Source organism: Lagenorhynchus albirostris, chromosome 4 (genome assembly GCF_949774975.1).
Source record: "Lagenorhynchus albirostris chromosome 4, mLagAlb1.1, whole genome shotgun sequence".
Taxonomy (NCBI): domain Eukaryota; kingdom Metazoa; phylum Chordata; class Mammalia; order Artiodactyla; family Delphinidae; genus Lagenorhynchus; species Lagenorhynchus albirostris.
Genome location: NC_083098.1, coordinates 30,762,531 through 30,785,718, shown reverse-complemented (window position 1 = coordinate 30,785,718; position 23,188 = coordinate 30,762,531). Strand labels below are relative to the sequence as shown.

The 23,188-nt window shown below is 41.6% G+C and overlaps 1 protein-coding gene across 19 annotated transcripts in view; it reads left to right on the top strand.

Moving 5' to 3' along the window:
• SH3D19 (SH3 domain containing 19) overlaps positions 1-23,188 on the top strand; it is a 196,068-nt gene that overhangs the window by 574 nt on the left and 172,306 nt on the right. The window contains exon 1 of one of the 19 annotated variants that reach the window (XM_060147749.1): positions 8,927-8,943. The exons of the other annotated variants lie outside the window; for them this stretch is intronic. The gene's annotated coding sequence lies outside the window, so the exon portion shown is untranslated. Of the gene's footprint in view, positions 1-8,926; positions 8,944-23,188 lie in introns of those variants that run through there. 19 annotated transcript variants of the gene reach the window in all.

The following is a 23,188-nucleotide window of genomic DNA, read 5'->3' as shown; positions in this document are numbered from 1 at the left end:
TACAAATTTTCCATGCACTCTAAATCCACGAGCTGCTGGCTTGGAACTTGTGGGCCGGGTGGTTATTTATCTCTGGATGAGTCAGAGGCCAGTGGAGAATGCCTCCTCCCGATAGGTTTGCCTCCGCTGTCGCAACCGGGTCGAACCACATGCTAATCGTTCAGGCGGGTTTCGGTGCCTCTTGAACTTCGGACCTGTGACTGTCCGACCAACCCCCAGCCGCCCGAGTTCACCTACTTTCTTTAGGACTTGCTTTAGAGTTACTTGATGACCCCCAGCCCCACCCCCCAGTCCATAATATAGCCTTCCAAAAGGCGATTCACTTGGACTGATCATTTCTGGGCCTGTAACTTGTGTTTTGGGGGTGCGCAGAGGCGGCGCGGATCAATAGTTTGGCGCAGAAGTGGAAGAGTAAATAAGTGTAGCTCCACACCCCTTCCCTCTTTCCTGGGCAGCTTTTCAATTAAACAGAATAGAGAGGACATTCTTTGGGCTTTGGTTCCCACTGGATAAGCCAGGTATCCTAAAACAAGAGGGAAGAACAAACCTAGGGAGGTGACAATAAAAGGGAGATAAGGCCGTGAGAAAGGTTCGGATGGGAACATTCATTAACGCCCCTTTAGAAAGTGGAATATGGTGAACATTCCACCCAGTCGTGGAGCAGCTTTTCTATGTGGCTCCCTTAACCTAAGAGAAAGTTGAAGAATTAAAAGAAGATGATAGGTCTGTGGGGAACAACTGGAGGGTAGAAAATGGGATGAAAGGAAAGAGTTTGAGTGGAACAGGAAGAAATAGTCAATCTTGGAGCCTTAAAAATAATTCCTTTTGCCCGTTACTCTTTCCGTCGAAAGGAGGCATTTGACTAACCACACGAACGCCAGCTGTCTTGAAGATAACTGATAGTTTTGTTCAGTATAAACCCAGACCTAATGAAATAATGGGTAATTGCTGGATATGAGTAAATAATTCTTGCAAGAATACAATGAAAAAACTTTACAAAGATGTTCCTCTGTTAAATTACTGATCTGAACATGCCTTGGACTCCTCTTATCTTCAGCAAAAAGCTTCACTTAGGTACTGTGCAGAGCTGTACCCGAGGTCAGACTAGATATGATCCAGATAGATAGTTATCATTTAGTTGCAATATGTGTATTTATTCCAAGGCTGGTGGAAATGGCATTTTGTAACTTGTTTTTCCCAGTTCCTTAATTTCCCAAGGCTACCAGAAGCTTTTCTAAGTTCCGTGATAATATTTTGCTGATACGTGACACAGTGTCCTTTTTCACTCAGAAATTGGTGTTTGCAGTTTCTAACCATTTAGTGTACCCTGTCTCCGTTAGGGGGTGAGGGGCAGAGATATTATGGAGTGGGCAGAGAGTTAAACTGGCCGTTATCGGGCTTCTTTCTTTTGAGACACATTATTTAATAGTTTACATTTCTTTGCAAGCTGTGCTCCTCTTTCTGCTCATTAGTTCCCGTGTGTTTTTCAGACTCCATCGCATTCCTTACCAAGCTTGGGCATTTGTTAGTTATGTTTTGTGCTGGATGTTCTCTCTCCAAGTGAGAAAGTAGGAACTGACCCAGAGGCTTCATGTTTCTTCTTTTTAACATCTTTCTAATCTTTCACTTTTTCCTGTTCTCATCCGCTCCCTCCTCCCTCCACCACCTCACAGTCTAAAGATTTTCCGTTTTTCTTTGATCTCACAGAGGTTGACACCATAAAATTAGGGTTTATGGACTTGAGGGAGTCTGTGAACTTCTTCTCTCCATGCTAAATTTAGGTGTGGTTGTGGAAATGTGTTTTTTTACTTTGTAATGTACATTCAGGAGAACGTATAAAACCTGTAAATCATAAAGTAAAACTCTTGTAACCTGTGCCCAAGTTGAGAAATAGAATATTATCATTTCTCCAAAGCAAACTCTACTCTCTCCCAGTCATGGCTTCTTCCTTCCCCTTGAGGGAACTACTTTTATTCCCTTGCTTTTCTGTGCAGTTTTACCTGTACAGTTTTATCTGTGCATCCCTATACAATATTATTTAGTTTTGCTTATTTTACAACTTCTTATGAGTGCAATCATCCTGTAATTATTCTTTAGTCATTCTTTTTTCACTCCATATTAAGTTTGTAAGATTTATCCCTATTGTTGCATGCAGCTGTAACTTCTTTTCTTTGTATTCTCATATCACACTTTTTGCTTATTTTTTATTGATTTGTTGGAGTTCTTTACTTGCTCAGGAATCTCAACTTCTGTTGGTTGCATGTGTTCCAAAATCTGCTTCCACTCTGTGGTTTATTTAAAAAATGTTTGTTTGTGGTTTCTTTTGATGTGGACATTTGTAATTTTAACGTAGGTGTATTTGTGAATCTTTTTCTTTGTAGTTAGTGTCCCTCCTCCCCTCACTGTCCCCCTTGGTTAAGAATGCTTTCCCTACCCCAAGGTCATGAAGATATTCTCCTATATCTTCTGTATTGTCTCCTAAAGTTTTGTTAACTTTCTTTGTGGAGAGGTGCCATAGCTTTCTTCAGACTCTCAAATGGGTCTGAGAACCTCTGACTGACCTACAGCATTTTTATATTGTTTCTCCAAAGGGCAGGGAATACAAAATTCTAGGTCCTCCCTTAATCGCCTGGAAGAGTGGTAGGCACTTAATAGGGTTTAGTAAATACTAAATAAATGTACTTTCTCTATATGTTGATGTGTTTATGGTAAATGCTAGAAGAACAGATATAACTTCTCCAGTGTGTTTTGAGTAAAATAACTAATATTGTCAGTTTGAGGTCACAGAATAAAGTTCTTTGTATTCTTTATGAACCAGTTGCTTCGTACATGCTAGTGCCTGTGAGGGAGGTATTATTTTCTTCATTTTATAGTTGAAGTGGGTACGACTCCGTGCTCCCAATGCAGGGGGCCTGGGTTCGATCCCTGGTCAGGGAACTAGATCCCACATGTATGCTGCAACTAAGAAGCCTGCATGCTGCAACTAAAAGATCCTGCATGCCGCAGCTACACATGCCACAACGAAACATGCCGTCATGAAGATCCCACATGCCACAACTAAGACCTGGTGTGGCCAAAATAAATAAATACATATATTAAAATAAATTTAAAAAAAAAAGATTGAAGCTCAAAAATACTTAAGTGACTAGCTCAAGATCCCGCAGCTCGTAAATGGCAAGATGCGGACTTGAATCCGGGTCTCTTTGACCTGAAAGTCCATGTTTTTCCAAGCTATCCCACTGGCTGCAAGTACAAGTCAATTGCTTTTAATGCTCCACACGTTTCTATCTGCATGTTGCTTGTTATATTTTAGAAATACTTTATTGCATTTATCTGGTGCTTTTCTGCTTAGGAGGGGCTTTCACAGCCTCATGGAACTTGATTGTTACAACGACCTGAGAGGGAAGATGGTACATTTTTATTATTCCCATTTTAAAGACGAGTAAATTCAGCCTCAGAAGTGTTAAAAGACTTAATCTAAAAGAATACAGCTAGGTATAGCTGCACCTCAGTTACCTCTTTTGGGTGTTTCAAGTCATAAACTGTCGTTTCTTTTTTTTTTTTTTTTTTTTCTGCGGTACGCAGGCCTCTCACTGTTGTGGCCTCTCCCCTTGCGGAGCACAGGCTCTGGACACGCGCAGACTCAGAGGCCATGGCTCACGGGCCCAGCCGCTCCGCGGCGTGTGGGATCTTTCCGGATCGAGGCATGAACCCGCGTCCCCTGCATCGGCAGGCGGACTCCCAACCACTGCGCCACCAGGGGAGCGCGAACTGTCGTTTCCTTAATTTGATTCACATAGCATGCTAGGTCATATGGCCCAGAGTTTGTGGCTCTGTCTAGTAAGTTGTGTAGTTTTGCAAACTGCATTAATTCTTCTGGGCCACCATCTTACAGTTTTTGTTATTAGAATTCCAAAGTTGTCTAATTGATTTTGAGGAAGTTATTTTAAGTCCCATAGAAACTATGGATATATATACACGTTGTTTGAAAATCCTGCACTCACCAACTTCTTTTAGAAGACCTGTCTAGTTATCCTGTCAGCAAAATGGTGTAGAAAATACAAGGAATACAAAGAACTATATGAAATAGGCTCCCTGCTTTTAAAGAACATGTCATAGAATTAAGGAAGGTAAGACTAATATACTTTAAAGAAATAAATAAGAGTATAAAGTAGTCCATGGTGACTAGCAAGTGGAGTTTAGCATAAGAGAACCAGGCAGTCTTGGTTTATTTCTTGGCTTACCTCTTACTGTGTGACCTTGTGCAAGTTACCTAACCTCTCTGTGCATCCATTCTTTATTTGTAAAGTGGGAATATTAATAAAACCTATTGCATAGGATTTGAGGATTAAGCAAATTAGTATATGTAATACCTTTAGAACATAGCTAGGCACGTAGTGAATACTTCCTATAAAGTTATTAGTGTTTATTTATGTATAGTTTTGTTAAAATATCTGATGCTTCATTGAGTCTACATTTTTCTCCCTTTGGCAATAGTTATGGGGTTTCAGGTTGGCAGAGAAAAAGGAGCTAAAACTGCATCTTCACCATTTCTAATCAAATGTAGTTGCTTTGCTTTGGAGTTCATACATCTTTTTGAAATATATCAATCTTACAAGACCCCAAAAGACTGAGACTAGTTCTTCATTTGACATTCCTTGCACCATACAAACTATTTTAACGTGGCTTGTCGTTGATGTTTACCCTTTCTTCATCATCACAAATGAAAAGCTCATTCTTGTGACATAACTATTTGTGTTCAAAGTGATTTCAACAAATCAAAGGTAAGTTGATGACTCTACATCCTCTTTTTAACCAGGGTGCATCCCTTCATTTTTCTTTTCTTTTTTTAATTTTGCCACTATTCATGCAGTGCTTCTATAAGGTCATTGGCATGTTACATTCTGGGGGCAACTATTTTCCCTCAGATCGTTTCAGCTTTACATTTAATGGTACTTAGAGTCTTATCCTGAGAACGCTTGGGTCTCTCTCAGTTAGCTTTAGCCTCCAGCAATTTACAGCATCTTTCTGGGCCTTAGTTTTTGCCTTATGAATTGAAAGGATGAGGCTTCCAACATTACATTTTATGATTCTAGGGGATGAGGAGGAAAATAACTTCTGACTCGGTTTACAGAAGCCTGCCGGTGTGCAGGGTCCGATCTAGGGGGTGTTTCTCCGGGCTCCTTGTGTTGAGGGAAAAGCCCAAGGTGCCACACTCAAGATGTCGCCTCACTGGGAAAAAGGCAGTCACGTTAGCTTAAGTTGTGCCGCAGGGACCTGCCTTTCAAGATGGGCACTTCACTTCATCAGTGGAGAACATGGGATGTGTTCTGGGGGAGTTTATAATACTGAACATAGGTATGATGAAAGTATTATCCATGAAGTACAAGATGAAAATATATGTCTAGTAGCTTCAGAGCAAAGAGCAGCGTTAAGGTGGGGAGGAAGGAGGCCCGGCCCCCTCGTTTGTATGAAGGTTCAACATCCATTCCTGCCCATCAGCAGCTGTAGGCCTCACCTTTAGGGACTCTAAGCTTGCCTTTGGGTGGGGATGGGTGCGTGGCGGGGGAGGGGTGTACAGGCAGTAAACCACTGTTTTATTTTCTTTTTTTAAATAAACTTCGTTGTTTTAGAATAGTTTTATAGATTTACAGAAAAATTGTTAAGGTAGTACAGAGAGTTCCCATCTACCTCACATCCAGATTTCCCTGTTACTCACATCTCCTTAGTTTTTACCTAATGTCTTCCTGCTCTGCAGGATCCCATCCAGGACACCACATCACACGTAGCTGTTGTGTCTCCTCGGGCGCCTCTTGGCTGTGATGGTTTCTCAGGTTTTTCTTGTGTTTGATGGCCTTGACTGTGTTGAGGAGTACTGACCAGATATTTTGTAGCATGTTACTCTGTGGGGATTTGTGTGATGTTTTTCTCATGTTTAGACTGGAGTATTGGGTGTTTGGGAGGTAAAGTACCATTTTAACCACCTATTAAGGGTATAATAACATCATTTATAACTGTTGATGTTGACTCCGATCTCCTGGCTGAGGGAGTGTTTTTCAGGTTTCTCTAGGCCAAGGTTACCACTCCCCGCGCCCGCCCCCCATACTGTAGGAAGTAAAGGAAGTCACTATGCAGAACCCACACTTAGGGAATCAGGAGTTAGGCTCCACCTCCTTGGGGGTAGAATATCTACATACATCTTTTAGAATTCTTCTGCACAGGAGATATCATTCTTTTTTACTCTCACCTTAGTTTCTTCAGGTTCTCCAAACATCTGCCTTGGGATTGTGTTTAGACCCTGCCTTTTGGGGACTGTAAGCTCAATTCCTCCACCCAGTTCTGTCCAGAATATCCCATGTGTGCTGCTGTCTGGCGCTTCCTTTCATAATTAGAAAGGAAGGCATGAAATGAGTATCCAGCTTGAGATGACCTGTGACTAAGACTCATTCACACTAGAGTATCAGCAGGTACAATTTTGGAAATGGAGAGGAAGTTCGAGTATGAGAGGAATTTGGAAAAGCCCTGGACTAGGATAATCAAACAATAATGAGATAATATTTATTGTGTGCTAGGTCCCAGGTGGCATTCTAATTGTTTTCCATGTATTTTCCTCACTTAGTCCTCATACCAATCTTACGAGATAGGTGGGATGATTTCCTTCATTTTTGCAGATGAGAAACCGGAGGGGGTGTTTACCCAGAGGGGGTAAATAATCTAGTCAAGGTCACGTAGCTAGAAAGCTATGGAGTAGGATTCTGTGCAGACTCCTACCCAGTATTTATTCTCGTCTTCCTTGGTCAGTGGAACCCTATATTGCTGACTGTGGCAAGGTACCCACCTGTGAAACTGCTTCACCTAGCCTACTAATGAGAGGCAAGAAAAAGTTGTTGAGTGTGGTTTCTAGAAAAATTCTTTAAAGGGGACTCAACTGCACAGAATATCCTTTTGCCCTTATCACCTTCCATCCCCCTACCAGGAACAAGGGTGTGTGGCTCACAGCAGCCATCCTGGGTCATGATGTTATCTTGAGGATGGAAGCCAAGCGCTGAGAATGGTGGAGCAGAAAAATGGATGGAATCTCAGTTTCCAGTGGTAATAGAGTCATCATATGAGCTTTTGATTGCCTGCTCCTCCTTTATTTAAGAAAAAAATAAACTCTGTCTTATTTAAGCCACTGTTCTCTTAGGTCTTTTAATTAGCAGCTGAATGCAATTCCTAACTGATAAAAGTTCTGACTTGATCATATTTCTCTCTCCTTACCACCAGGCTATTTTTGTTAACATGAGGTTACCTAGGTTCTTGTTGCTATTTTGTACTTTATTATAATGTGACCTTGGACAAATAACTTAAAGGCCCCTCCCTTTTTGCGTCTTTTGAATGGGAATTATTCATTCTCTAAATACAAGTTTACTATGGGAAACACGCTTTTAAATGTCACGTTCTCATGAGTGATGTACATTTCTTGAAGAGGGTCATGGTCATACCTGGACAAGTTTAAGGGTACTGCAAAGGAAACCTATAGAATCTGAAAACAGTTTTCTGATTTTGTCATTTTGCTGAGTGCCAGGTCTGAATACCTCTCAGGGAACAAATAAATAGAAGCTGTGACAGGAGGTCATTTTGTCCTGCTCTGATATGCATACGAGCAGATTCTCAGTGGCACCACTGATGAGCGTATAACTCATGCCAGGGCTGCTGCGTAGGATTCAGAGTTTGTTTCCGATACGGCTGCCTTCAGTGTACCGGAGTGTTGTTTTCTGAAGATACATTAATCAAGGAATCGCTATACTGGAAGAAAGGTAAATGCTTTTTCTGAGAGCCGGCCAAGAACAAGGCACAGAAGAAAACGTTTGCACATGTGGAGAATAACTATCACCATTTCCAAAGAGTCCTTTGAAACTAGTACAGAGGTGTTCACAAAAAACTGGAAGGCCCCTCCCTCAGCATGGGGCCACCCATGTAAATGACCCTTTCTTGCTTTGTCACCACCCTTGTTTCTTTATTTCCTCACAAGGACCCCCCCCTTAATACACACTAGCTCAGTGGAGATGAGCTGTCTGGAGATTATAAGGTAGATTTGTGTCACTCCGTTGAGGTATAACTCTTGCCAGTGGAAGGTGTGGTTTGTAAGTGAAATTCATTTGGAATAAGGCGTGGTATTTCGAGTTTTAAAAGGTGCAGACTTGTGTTTGAATACTACTCTTAATTAGATGCTTAATAATGTGAAATGTCTAATATCACAAACATTTTATCTGTTATGCTGTTCTATTCCTGTTTCTCCTTTCTTCTTGAGGCATTCAACTTTAAAACGTGGTGTGGTATTTCTGTAGCAATGGGACCTTTAAACAGTGCTTCTCAAACTTTAATATGCCTACAAATCACCTGGGGATCTTGTAAAGATGCAGATCTTGATTTAGTAGGTTTGGGGTGGAGCCTGAGATTTTGCATTTCTAACAAGTTCCAGGTGATGCTGCTGCTACTGGTCCCTGGACCACACTTTGAGTTACAAGGTACTCAATTACCTCTATCTCAGTGCCAGGGTTCTCAGTGCTGGCTGGGCATCAGAATTAAGTGAGGAGTTTTTAAAAAGACCTATACTCATGACCCCACGCTCAGATTTTCCTGATTAATTACTTTTGGAATAGTATCTAGAGAACTGTATTTTGGGAGTTCTATGTGAGGTGAGACTCACTGGCTTAGTGTCCTATTAAAAAATGTGATGTTGAGTGGTTTCAGTGTGCTTTCTTGTAATTTGAACCGTAATATTTTTCCATCATAAGTAATTTATGTTGTGATGCCTTTTAGTCAAACAGAATAAATAAATGGGATCCACCATGCATTTTATACATGGATTTTATTCAGTCCCTCTGTTATCCATAGCCTAAGAAGACTCCACATAAAGAATGATGTAAGGACCTATCATTGAAGTAACTGGAAAGCAACGTATGTGATAGTTAACGTTCTTTCAGATTGCAAGAAACGGAGGTCTGTTCTGCTAACCTCAGCTGATGGGAAGCAGCTTATAAGGATACTCCAGTAAGTTGGAAGACACAGGAAGTAGCCTTGGAAGTCATTTGGAAATAAGAGTAGCTCTAGGAAACTGACAGCAAATATTTACCCCAGAGAACATTCCTTTGTAAGTTGCAAAGGCTGTTATTCTTTATGTTACTAACACCACCATTCTGGTGACTCAGTTCACTTCTGTCTCCTTCCATGGCTTCTGAACTTACCGAATCATTGACTCTTGTTTTTCTTACATACAGTCAGCCTCCCTAAGAAAGAGACTCTTAAGTAGGCTGGCCAGTCAGGGTCCTGCACAGAGTGCCCCTTTGGGGCAGGGGTCTCATGCTGGTTGACCTCAGAGGCTAATGACAAAGTATATAGTAGCCAACTTTTCAGGCCCATCCCTGGTCCCTTCTCGTGGTCCCACAGGAGAATTTGAGCATCGCCTGCAGCTGATTCTGTCAGATGGGACTCTGGGTCTGGGGGGTGTTCTGAGGTTTCTTAGAATGGAGAGAAGGTAAAATTGGCAGATTCCATGCGGACACTCTTTCAGTAAGGAGTTCCACGAGGGAAGATTTATGTTGTTCATTGTTATAGCCCCGTAACGCAGAACGGTGCCTGGCACGTATATTCAATACATGTCTGTCAAATAGAATAGAATTTTTTAAACGATGTAATGTTGTCTTTATTGTTCGTTTGATTACATTTTATTCTAACCCGAATGCACGGGCAACTGTGGAGAGTGAATTTCTACTCTGCTCGTGGCTCACCGAAGCAATATGCTTTGACGCGCCAGATCTTTCCTTGTTGCCTTTTTTTTTTTTTTGCAGTACGCGGGCCTCTCTCACTGTTGTGGCCTCTCCCGTCGCGGAGCACAGGCTCCGGACGCGCAGGCTCAGCGGCCATGGCTCACGGGCCCAGCCGCTCCGCGGCATGTGGGATCTTTCCGGACCGGGGCACGAACCCGTGTCCCCTGCATCGGCAGGCGGACTCCCAACCACTGCGCCACCAGGGAAGCCCTCCTGTTGCCTTTTTAGCAGTGATGAGCATTAGATGTTTGCCACTTGGCGGCATCAGTACGGATGGCCATCAGGCTTTGGGCTGAGGGGCAGCAAATGGATGTCAAGTCCAGCGCTTGGAGTCCTTCCTAACGGCCTCCATCTAGGGTAACCTTGGCCGCGGTGGTTTCTCCTCTGGGAGGCGAGTGGCCCCTCCCCATCCAAGGGCGCAGCCATCTTGGGTCCCAGTCGCATCGGCTCTGAAAGGTCAAGTGTGGATTTGGACGTTTGGCTAAGGAAAGGAGGCTACTTTTCAGGTAAAGAGGGAGACACTGGGAAGATGGGAGTCGTCGTTACTTACAGCAGCTGCTGCCTCTTAAAAAGCTCCAAACCCCCTATCTGTGGGGAATGGGCGGAGGGTGGATGTTAAGGATGTTTTCGAGGAAGGATGGACCCGGGTGATGATGGATGGGATGTAGGGCAGCACAGCGAGCGCCAAGTCCAAGGATGCTGACCTGCCCCGACTCGGGAAAAGGAGCTTGGAGTTGGCACCTTCCCAGGAGAGAGGCAGTGATACCCACCATTGAGTACTAAGCCTTGATTGGAGCGCGTTTGCTCTTCGTGTGAAATATCACGGCCAATACCCACGTAGCTCTGGGAACACGCCTTTCAGTAGCTTCTTGAGCTCAAGGATTCTGTAAACCTTGAAGAACGTAATTTGATACTGATCACCTCATAGGTTTCCAATGAATGTTTAGTGAAGGTGATGAAGAATTAGGGGTTTTAATCCCAATATTCTTCAATTCTTTGCTCTTTTAATTAAAAACTAGATTTCTTCCTCTTGCAGTGGGTTTTTTAAAAGTACCAACTTTTTAGCATGTCTGAACAAAACATTTTATTGATCACTTACCAATTTAGTGCTTAGTGTATGCCAGGAACTCGCGTAATCCTTTAACAACACAGAAAGTCAGGTGGTTTTTAATAAGAACAACGAGGCAAAGAGAAATAGAGCTGGGATTTGAAGCCCTGCAGTCTTTTTTCTCCTTTAATTTTTAAATTTACATACAGTAAAGGTGACTTCTTTTGGGTGCGTAGTTCTGTGAGCTGTGATACACGTACAGATTCTTGTAACCACCCCCATAGTCAGAATACAGAAGTTTCATCACCTCGAAATTCCTGTGCTGCCCCTTGCAGTCATATCTTCTCTATACCATTTAACCCCTGATCTGTTCTATGTCTCTGTAGTTTTGCCTTTTCCAGAATATGATATAAATGGAATCATTTCACCCAGCACATTGTTGTGGAGATTCATTCATGTTAACTGTGTCAATAGTTTGTTCCCTTTTGCTGCTGAGTAGTATTACATTGTATTAATGCACCACAGTTTGTTTATCCATTTACCTGACAAAGGATATGTAGGTGATTTTCAGTTTTTGGTATTTATGAATAAGCTGCTGTAAACATACAGGTTTTTGCATAAACACAAGTTTTTATTTCTTTGGTTTAAGTACCTAGATGTTGGTTTAATGGGTAATATGTAAGTGTATGCTTAACTTTACAAGAAAATGCCAAACGGTTTTCCAGAGTGGTGCTAAACCATTTTGCATTATTATGAGCAATGAATGAGAGTTCCAGTTGCTCCACACCCTCATCAGCACTTGGTATTATCAGGTTTTTCTCGTTTGCTTTTGTTTTTGTTTTAGCCTTTCCGATAGTTGTGTAGTGATACTTTGTTGTGGCTTTAATGTGTGTCTCCTTAATGGATAATGATGTTGAGCATCTTTTCACGTGGTTAATTGCCATCCATTATGTCATCTTTGGTGAAGAATGTTCAAATCTTTGCACATTTTAAAATTGGGTGGTTTGTTTTCATATTATGGAATTTTAAAGAGTTCTTTATATATTTTGCATTCAAATTTTTTGTTGGATATGAGATATGAAACTATTTCTCCTAGTCTGCAGTTTATTTTTTCATTCTGTTAACAGTGTCTTTAGCTCTTTGAATATATTGGAAATAGCTGATTTAAAGTCTTTGTCTAGTAAGTCCAATGTCTGGGCTTCCACAGGAACTGTTTATATTGATTGCTTTTTTTTTCTTTTTCTGTGCATGGGCCATTACTTTCTTGTTTCTTTGTGTGCCTCATAATTTTTTGTTGAAAATTGGACATTTTGAATATTACAGGGTAGCAACTCTGGAATCAGATTCTTCTCCCTCCCCAGGGTTTGTTATTGCTGCCTATTATGATTGTTGTGGCTTGTCTAGTGATTTTTCTGAACTAATTTTGCAGAGTGTGTAATTTTTGTGTGATGTGAGGCACTGAAGTCTCAGTTTCATTAGCTTAGTGGTCAGCTAGTGATTGGACAGAGGTTTCCTTAAATGAATGCCTAGAACCAAAAAAAAATCTCCCAGTCTTTGCAGAGGGGCTCTGTGTGTGTATCACAGCACACCTTCAACTCTCAGCCAAGCAGTGTACAACTAACCTTAGCCTTCACTTTCTGCTTGTGCAGAGCCTGTAGTTCAGCCAGAGCTGAGGTTAGGGCCCTCTCAGATTCTTTCTGAGCATGCACTCACCCTGGGAATGCACATGGACTTCTAGATTCCTAGGAATATGTGGGACCTTTTCAAAGCCCTTATTTCCCAAAGCATCTCATCCTTCAGCCTTTCCCCCCAACTTCTTTGGTTAGTCTGTGGTTTGCCCCAACTATTATCCATTGCCTCATGCAGCAGCAACAGATATATTTATTTGCCTGTAAATGATTTCAGTAAGCTTTCTCGAGCTAGCCACTTTTTAGCACTTGGAGAGTTTTGAGTTGGGCAAGATAAAGGCAAGTCTTTTGTGCTGGTCTTCCAGGGTTCCACCGGACAAATCAAAGCAAATTATTATAGTTCTTTGTGAATGAGGTCTTTTCTGCTCCCTCTGGTACTGGTACTGGTACCAGTACCAAGAGTGTAGGCTATTATTTTCAAGGGCAGGCTATTATTTTCAAGGCTTCCACTGAGCTGGAGAATGGGGGATGGGACCAGGGTAAGTTAAAATGCCACAAAACTTGCTACTGCAACCAAAACCCAGCTAGTTTTCCTTGATTAAGTGTTTCACTGTGCTTAAGTGCATCAGGTGGTTGCTGAAAGCTTTTGGTTAGTTTTCAGTGTTCAAAAAGGGTTGATTCTGCCAGTTTTCTGCCAGTTTTAAATTGCTTTTATGGAGGACAGACTTTTGGAGTTCTTTACTCTGTCACTGATGTCCCTAAAGTATGGATTAAAAGAAAAACTGATTAAGATTGTTGGTCTTTTTATGAGCAAATTGGCCCAAGTTTTCCCAATAAAATACCAAACGAGAAAGTATGGATAGTCTTACTCATTTTTGAAGTGTTTGCACATCCCACAGTAGCATCATCAAGGTATTTGAGGAGCCTCACTCATCTGGTGACAGTGCTGGGGTCAAGACCCTCCATTTAAACCCTGCAAAGGCAGCTTGCTTTTCTCAATTCCAGGCCACAGACCACACCTAACCTGTCTGTTGCTTTTTAAAACATGATTTTCAAGGGATATCTGGTCAGGAAACCTATATTCCTCTTTGTTTCTGAAAGAATGACTTAGAGAAGGTAGCTTTATTGCACTCTCCTGATATAAATCAGTCATGGGTTAACACTGGGGAGTGGAATTGAGGAGGGTGTGGAGTGTTTAACATTATATACTTCTGTATTCAGTTTCCTCCAATGAGTATTATTTTGGAAATTAAAAGAAAGGAACATAAATGAAAAATACCATGTGAAATAATTGCCTTCTGGTCTAGTGTATCTGTTGCTCATTTTGTGGTATGTTTTTAAACCTGTTTTGCCTTAAGATGAGTTACTGCAATGACCATAGCAAATGCTGTCCTGTTGATAAAAGAAATGATTGATAAGTATTGGAGAAAATGACAGTAGGAAGGAAGTATATAATTGCGTTTCCTCTGAAGATCATTTTTCAGACACTGGCTAATTTATCATTCGTTCACCTATTCCATCATATGACATTCACTTGTTTTTATGAAAACCATAATCACTTGAAAAGCAAATCCTCATCTATAACCACACTGTTGAAAGCTGTTTAACATAATCAAAACCTACCCTTAGCGTTCTCCGCCTTATTTTTTGCTGTGTGTTTCATCTCCACGTTGTGACGCAACAGAACCTGTTCTAAAGCAATAGATTGAGGAGACCTGCATTGTAATGCTCAGCTTGCCGCCAGCCAGCTGTATATCCTTGATTTAATCTCTTTAGGTCTTAGATTCCTCATTGACAATATGAAGGATTTAGACCAGGGATCTGGAAACCATAGCCCTGTGGACCAAATCTGGCTCACTGCCTGTTTCTGTAAATAAAGTTTTATTGGAACACAGCCACGCTCATTCTTTTACATATTGTCTATGGCTGCTTTTGTGCCGTATCTGCAGAGTTGAGTAGTTGCAACAGAGTCTGTATGGCTTGCGAGCCTAAAATATTTACTGTTTCTCCCTTAACGGAAGAAGTTTGCCGACTCCAGACTATCAGCTTTTCTTTCAGGTTAAAAGTTCTCTGTTTCCGTTTTGGGATACTTGGGCCAACTATTTCTTTTTTCCCATCAGATTGCTTCTTAGCAGATCACCAGAAAATTTCAACTGGAGGAGGGGAAATACAAATCATACATTGTTATTTGTTAAACACCTATATCCATCATACGTCTGTCATATTTTGTTAATGCTGTGGTTACAAACAACCTCTAAAGCTCAGTATCTTATGACAGGTATATTCAGGGTGAGCTACAGCTCAGCCTCACTTGTCTTCTTCATTCTGGGATCCTGGCTGGAGGAGCAGTTCCTAACTGGGAAAAGGAGCCATGGACAAACGATGTGCCGGCTTTTAAAACTTCTGCTCAGAAGTGGCATATATTACTTCTACGCACATTTCTTTAGCCAGCTGGGTGTTAGTGGTACAGGGAAGGATAATCCTTCTGTAGGACACCCTGCAAGTCACCTGGTACCTCGAGTGGGTGGCTGGCTCATCCTTCTGCAGGGAGAGCTGTGGAACACTGAGAATAACGTCATCTACCACAGCCTCCTTAAGGGTTCCCTGATGGGAGCAGACTGAAACTAATGGCAAAAACTTGGTTTCAGAATTCTTTGTGTGTTATATTTTTCATGAACTCTCTGCAATTAACAAGTAACTAGAAATTGGCCCGTTGAGCTTTTGGAATATATTCTAAATCTCTCAATGTGCTTATTTAATAAATGCTCACTGTAAGAATGTAATATCTGTTTGGATTTCTCTTTCATAGACTCCTGATGTCTTTAACTTATAATTCTCACCCCTAAGCTGTCTTCTCCAGGGTACCATATAATGACACAACTCAAGTTGCCCCAGCCAGAAACCTGGGTGAAGTTCTTAACTTCCTCCCTCCCCATGATTACTTATATCTAACCAGTCAGTTACCAGAGTCTATTGAATACATCCCGTAGGTAGCCCTTGACTAAGTCCTCTTCCTTCCATCCTCATTGCTACCATCCTTGTCCAGGCATCTCTCACCATACACAACAGCCTTGTAACTAACTAGCCTTTCTACCTCCTGACTTGCTTGTCTGTAATCCATTCTCTACACAACCACTGAAGTGATTTTTCTAAAATGCAAACTGATCATGTTATTCTGTATTAAAACCTTTCAATGTTTTATTTAATCTTTCCCTTAAAGCTCAGATTTCTTAGCATGGCCTTGAACCTTTTTTTCCTTTTTTTTTTTTCTGGGAATTCCCAGGTCTGTCCTCTTAGCTTACATTCATGGCTGGAAAAATATAATCTTTCTTCTAGAAAGATTTTTCTAGAGCATATTTTATGAACTCACATAGTTTGGCAGACGTTTTTCACTTGTAGAGATTCAAACACTTGCTAAAAAGCATTGTGCAAAGCTGACTGTGTGCAGTATTGAGGATGCTCCTGTCCTGATGCTCAGTGGATTGCTCCTTCTTGGAAGGGCTTGGATAAGCCAGATCGGCTCCAAAGAAAGGCGGGTTGACACAGTTTTGTTTTACTTTCTTTGTGACCTGTTTTTAGAAGTTTAAAATGTGCCCATTTTGGAACTAGTCATTTATTGGCCCTCTTTAAGTGAGCTAACATTTTTCCTTATGATACCAACTCAGCAACTTCAGACAAAAAGAATGTGAAGCAAATGCATTTTTTAAAAATACCATCTCCTCTAGGTCTTTCATGTTAGCTCTCTGTTTCAGAAATAAAAATAGCTTCATTGAACTCATAGGGGGATAGTAGAAATCCAAATACTTGCCTTTGAAGATGCTCTAGTGATTTTAATTTTTCAGGCAAAAATGTTTTCATTATTTAAAATTCATTGACACAAAATTTCTTTGATCAACCAAGTGCTATCCTTCTTTTTATCTAGCCTAGTTATGTGGAATTTTTTTTTTTTTTTTTTTTTTGCGGTACGCGGGCCTCTCACTGTTGTGGCCTCTCCCGTTGCGGAGCACAGGCTCTGGAGGCGCAAGCCCAGCGGCCATGGCTCACGGGCCCAGCCACTCCGCGGCATGTGGGATCTTCCTGGACCAGGACACGAACCCGTGTCCCCTGCATCAGCAGGTGGACTCTCATCCACTGTGCCACCAGGGAAGCCCTATGTGGAATTTTTAATAGAAGGAATCAAAAGTCTCAACTCTGAAGCTTTGCAATTGTTGTAACCAGCTTTCTGTTATCATAAGCTAATTTTAAAAAGCAAGCTTAATCAAAGAAAAAAGCAAGGTTAAAAAAACCTGTATATCTGTATAAACATTTAAAAAGGAGTCAGAGGTGTGTTGGCCGCATCTTTAAGCAAGAGGAGAACATGTAAAGGGTGATAGTGATGAACACAGTGGGTACATGGGGATTTGAACTTCCTATGTTAGATATTTCTGTAACATTGTGGGGTTATTTTAATAAGCAGAATTAGGAAAAAGAATTTTTTTAAAAAGATTTTTTTTTTTTAAATGAAGAGTTACTTGGTTTCCTCCTCCTTAGGGAGGGAACAATCATCAGAGTTAGAACAGGCTGCTTTGTGATTACTTACACTATTCTAGAGGTTCCATGAGTATAGAGGTTCTTGACCATCTTGAAATTTCATGAAAAAAATGTTGTGTTTGTGCATGAGTGCTTTTTTGGGATGCAGGGTTAGAGTAATGTGGGAAAGAGGGTCCATAATTCAAACAGATTCTTCTAATTTTTTTTCTCTAGTCCTGCCCTCTCTGAGCTCCAGACTGCCTCCTCAACATCTCTACTTGTATATCTAATAGACATCTCAAATCTAACATGTATGTATGTTTCCCATTGCTGCTGTAACAAATTGCTACAAATTGTCCTACAGTTCTGGAGGTCAGCAGTCTGGAATCAGTTTCACTGGGCTAAAATCAAGGTGTTGGTAGGGCTGTGTTTTATCTCCAGGCCTAAGGGAGAATCATGTTTGCCTTTTTAAAATTTCTGTAGGCCAGCTGCACTCCTTGGCTTGTGGCCCCTTGCTCCATCCTCAAAGCCAGCAGCATAGCATCTTTGTTCCTCTCTTCCTTCTGCTTCCATTCTTCTGCATAGTCTCATAAACACCTCTGACTCTGACTCTCCTGCATTCCTCTTTAAAAAGATTTGGGATTATATTGGGCCCACCCGGATAATCCAGGATAATCTCCAGATCTCAACATACTTAATCATATGTGCAGAGTTGCTTTTACCAGGTAATGTAACATATTTACAGGTTTGGGGATTAGACAGGGACATCCTTGGGGGCCATTATTCAGCCTATCACTGCATTTGATAGCCCAGCAAACTGTTCCTCCTCCAGCCTTCCTCATTTTATTTAATAGTATGGCTGTTCTCAGGCCACTAACCTAGCAGTCATTCTTTTTTTTTTTTCATCTTTATTGGAGTTAAAGATTGCTTTACAATGGTATGTTAGTTTCTGCTTTATAACAAAGTGAATGAGTTATACATATACATATGTTCCCATATCTCTTCCCTCTTGCGTCTCCCTCCCTCCCACCCTTCCTATCCCACCCCTATATACACTACCATACGTAAAATAGACAGCTAGTGGGAAGCAGCGGCATAGCACAGGGAGATCGGCTCGGTGCTTTGTGACCGCCTAGCAGTCATTCTTGATTTCTCTTTTCAAATCTTTATCTTTCCCATCCTCCTGTTCCAATTACCACCCTCACTCCCATCACCCACATCCAATCCATCGAATCACATCTGAATCCAATCAAAATGTTTTCACAGTCCTACCCAACTGTGTCTAGAATCTGTCCTCTTCTAATTTCCACTAAAATCAGGATTCCTTTAGCATTTTGGAGCCTTAGGGCCTCATCCCATCCTATTCTTTTTACTCCTGGGTGTTAATTATCAAAATTAATTATGGTACAGGGCAGTGTGGGCTAAGTGTCATAAGAATGGCACAAAGAGCCACGGGACTAGACTTCAGTCACTTTATTCCAACCACATGGAGATGGGAAGTGAAGACTTACATGGTAGAAGACACTGTGGAGAGAATTTGGATTGGTTGAGGATAATTATCCTGGAAAGCAATTAGAATTTCCCATTAAAAGGCTTCCCTGGTGGTGCAGTGGTTGAGAGTCCGCCTGCTGATGCAGGGGACGCGGGTTCGTGCCCCGGTCCGGGAAGATCCCACATGCCGCGGAGCAGCTGGGCCCGTGAGCCATGGCCGCTGAGCCTGTGCGCGGAGCCTGTGCTCCGCAACGGGAGAGGCCACAGCAGTGAGAGGCCCGCGTACCGCAAAAAAAAAAAAAAAAAAGAATTTCCCATTAAAGATTTCAGTCTTCTTTTATTCTTATGACGGTGAACATTTCCTCTCAATTATTGATTGTAGGGAATAAAATTAATCTCTGGTTATTTTGAATGACTCCTTCCCTTCCCTTCCTTCCTGAAGAAGGAACATGTTTAACAGAATTCTCAGGCAACTGATTTCTAGTATGTAAATAAACTGTACGTAGTCAAATTTGGTGTAGAGGATGTTATAGCTTCAGGATGAAGCCAAGCATCTGAAAAGGTAAAATACCCATTGTTGAAATAGTATAAAAATAAAGCGTCCACATTTTATTATTCTGAATCCTTTTTCTGTAATATTGCTACATGTTGGGGGTGACTTTACAATTTAATGAAATAAAGAAAAAAATGGGTGATTACTTGAAATAGTCTATTTGTTATATGAATAGAAGACCTGGAAGTAACAGTATTTCCTCACTTTTGGGGGAAAAAAAATTCTGGTTGGATTTCAGCAGCCTTAGTGTATAGCTTTATTTGTTAAATGTGACCTTAGCAAATCCAACCTTAATTAAAATTCCTCAAGACAAGAAAATGAAAATTGGAGCATATTAAAGCAGATATTCCAAGGAATAAAGTATTTTGCAAATTAAAATAGATTTTTAAGGCAGAAAGGCCATTGAGCCCACCTCCAAAATAAGATGTAAAGTTGTTCCTATTAATTTTCTCCTCATTTGGTCAGTAGTGGTATGGACTAAATTCGTTACCAGTAAGTGTGACATTTTAGTTTTGTGAATACAAATGTTTATTGATTTTTTGGTCCTCCAGTAATGTGTTACCAGTTGCTGTACTCATATATTGGGTTAAGCTTTATATTTTGTGTTTTAGCAATGGAAACAGAAAATGTATGTAGTTATTTTGAGCCTTTTCTTGAAATACATCACAAGAATTATTTAGAAGATCTTTAGAAAGCCCTAAATACACCATAGACCAGTTGTTTTTTGTATAAGCAGGAAAAAAACTTCCCTGCTCATTTTTTTAAAAAATACTTTATTGAGATATAATTCACATACCGTATACTTCACCCATTCCCTGTTAGTTTTTAAAACCATTTCCTAGGGTCCTTTCAGTGTGTTTTTCAGATATTTACTGCCTCCTTTAATAATCAACAGATTGATTGGGCTGAGGTATACAAGAGAAGGGCATTCCAGGTATAGAGGACAGATTAAATAAGGCCTTGAGGTGGAAATGGGAGGAAGGAATGAGAAAAATACTGCTCTGGGTAAGAAGGGAAAAAACAAATAGGAAGTAAGGTAGGTGTCTTAGTGATGAATTATAAAGTAGATGGTAAAAAACTTGGGCTTGTGCCACCTTGGTTCACGGGGCCTTATTATAAGGGTGGTGCAGGTAGGGGACAGGGAAAACAAGAAACAGCCCACAGCCTCCTGGAATCGAGCCTTCCTCACTGATGTTCAGGTGCCGTAGTCCTCTGGTGTTTTGCTTGTTAGCTCACTGGGGTTGATTGTCTTTCTCTCTGCTTCTTGTCTAATTCTGCTACCATCCAGCTACCCTGTGTACCATCCTAGCTCCCTCACAGCCTCTGCAAACTCCCATGAGCAGTGGTGTGGGATCTTCTGTTCTTCTATTCTTTGATCATTCCCCTGCTCTCAGCCCTCAATACCTTCCCATCCCACTGAGAATGTGATTCAGAGCCCTTACGGCGGCTCCTAGGGCGCTGCTCCCCCTCTGCTCCCAGTTGCCAGCCCTGTCCCCCGGCCTCCGCTCAGCAGTGACCTCTGTTCGAGCTCACACACACACAGCCGTGTGCTAACTCATCCTCCCACCTCAGGACCTTTGTACTTGCTGTTCTGTCTACCTGGAAGTTTCTTTCTCAGATATTTGTTTTGCTTCCCTCCTTCATGTGGGCCTCTGTAAATGTCAGCTCCTTAGAGAAACTTCCTTGACCACCTGACCTAAAGTGGAGTCCCACACCCTGATACCTTATCTGCTGCTTCTGTGTTATCTTCCTTTATCAGACTTTCTTGTACTTGGCATTATAATAAACATTTACAGTTGACACTCCATAACCAGAGTTTTGCATCTGTGGGATTGGTTGAATCCACGAACGTGGAACCCACAGATTTGGAGGGTCAGCTTACTGTGCCATTTTATATAAGGAACTTGAGCATCTGCAGATTTTGGTACCCCTGGAGGTACTGGAACAAACCCCAGTGGCTACTAGGGAGGACTGTATTTTGCATTTGGTTATTGTCTCTCTCCCCCACTGGAATGTAAACTCCTTGAAGGCAGGCTTGGTGCACTGTATATGTTGCGGTATCCTCAGTACCTAGAACATACCTGGAACATGGTGGGCACTTAATATTGTTGATTGCACACTGACATACTATAGGGCCCATTTTCAGACTTCGCATGAGAAGAGGTCTGTTGGATTGTCCAGTATTTAGTGCATCTGTTGGGTAAGATGCTAGGCCAACCTGCCCCCTACCTGCTAGGCAGCTCTTTTTTTTTTTTTTTTTTTTGCGGTATGCGGGCCTCTCACTGTTGTGGTCTCTCCCGTTGTGGAGCACAGGCTCCGGACGCGCAGGCTCAGCGGCCATGGCTCACGGGCCCAGCCGCTCCGCGGCATGTGGGATCCTCCTGGACCGGGGCACGAACCCGTGTCCCCTGCATCAGCAGGCGGACTCTCAACCACTGCGCCACCAGGGAAGCCCTAGGCAGCTCTTAAGTCAGGTGCTCGTCCTAGTAAGTCCAGCCAGTAGTGGTCAGGTCAGTGAGGTCATTTGGTCTTCTTCTATAGTTATCCCTTTCTTCCCACTTGAATGGCCTGGTTTCTCCAAAAGGTTTACATTTCAACTCTTGGTTCAGGAGAAAATTTTGTCAGGTTCCCATGCTGTGGAACAATTGCTTCCTAAGGGTCTGGCGGAATGATAGGAAGCAGTGTTTTGGCTTTCTGGACCTTCTTTATGGCCCCTTGCCATGTCATTCTGACTCATACATTTGTGTGTTTTCTCTTCCTATTTGTTCTTCTCCAGTTCTTGGTTTTAGTCTGTCCTTTCTCCTCCATTTTCCTTTCTTGCCCCTCCTTTCTCTTTTTCTTTTCTCTCAGCTGCCATCTTGCTTTGCTTTGTATCATTCCAGAGCTTGCTTAGCTTGAATTATTGTCTCTGAGAAAGATTTCAGTTTACCTGCTTTGTGTACTCTTTGTTCCTTTGTGCCTTATAGGTGGAGAGAGGTAAGAAAGAGAATGGAGCCAAAACATTCTTTCCTTCATCCTTTTATTTAACCTGTATTTGAAAACCTACTTTGTGTAAGACATTGTGCCAGGTTCTGGGCTACCTCAGTAAACAAAACGTCCTTAGTTGGGGAGACAAAGAGATTGTGTGTTTATTTCTCATTCATTCATTCACTCATTCAACAAATACTTATTGAGACTGGAATATAGTGGTTGGCAAAAGCAAAAATTCTTCCTCTCATGGACCTCATTGCATTTTGGTAAGACAGACATACATTAATTAGACAGTTACACAAATGAATGTTAAATTACACCTGTGTTGAGTCCTGTCCAGGAGGACACCATAGTGCAAGACTGTATATTGGGGGGATTTGTTCTTGTCAGGAGAGCTGGGAACAGCTTCCTTGAGGAAGTGAAGAATGAACTGAGATCAGTAAGACTTAACTAGGCAAAGACAGCAGGGAAGGGGAAATAGCAGATACAGAAGTCTGGTGCTGAGAAGGGGCTTCTGGAGCATTTGAGGAAGTGGGAGTGTAGAGAGCAGGTGGGGTGAGGCCAGATGAGGCTGACGAGGCAGCCTGGGATCAGATCCAGCAGGGCTTTGTAGGTCCTGTTAAGGACTTTGGTTCTTATTCTCTGAGCAATGAGATGCCTTTGAAGTGTGGTAAACAGGAGAAAGGAGGAGAAAAGCATTTTAAAAATCTTTATTTTAAAACACTAGTCTGAATTCTGTGGAGAACAAATGCACTTGAGCATAGGTGTGAGTGACGGTAAGGAGGTGGGAACAGCATTTGGGAGGCTGTAGTGGCAGCCTGGAGGAGAGGTGAGGTTCAGGGTTAGCAAGGACTTTAACTTTCCAAACCTACCCTCACTTCCTGTTAAATGTATTTATTTATCCAAAAACATTGTTTTTCAAGTTGACTTACCCCAAAAGACACAGATGCAACAAAACTTAAATTCATTCAAATGAGAAATGAAGGATGATTGAAATAAAAAGGAGTATGAGTAGAATTATACCAGAGAGTATAGGATAAAGATAATGACTGAAATCATGTATAAAACTTAGCTCTGAGCTCCTGGAAGCCTAGGCAGAAAAGGAAATAGTATAGGTCACATGATTGTTCAACAAAAAGAAGCACACTAGTTAAGCAAGGGAAATAATCTTTTCCTT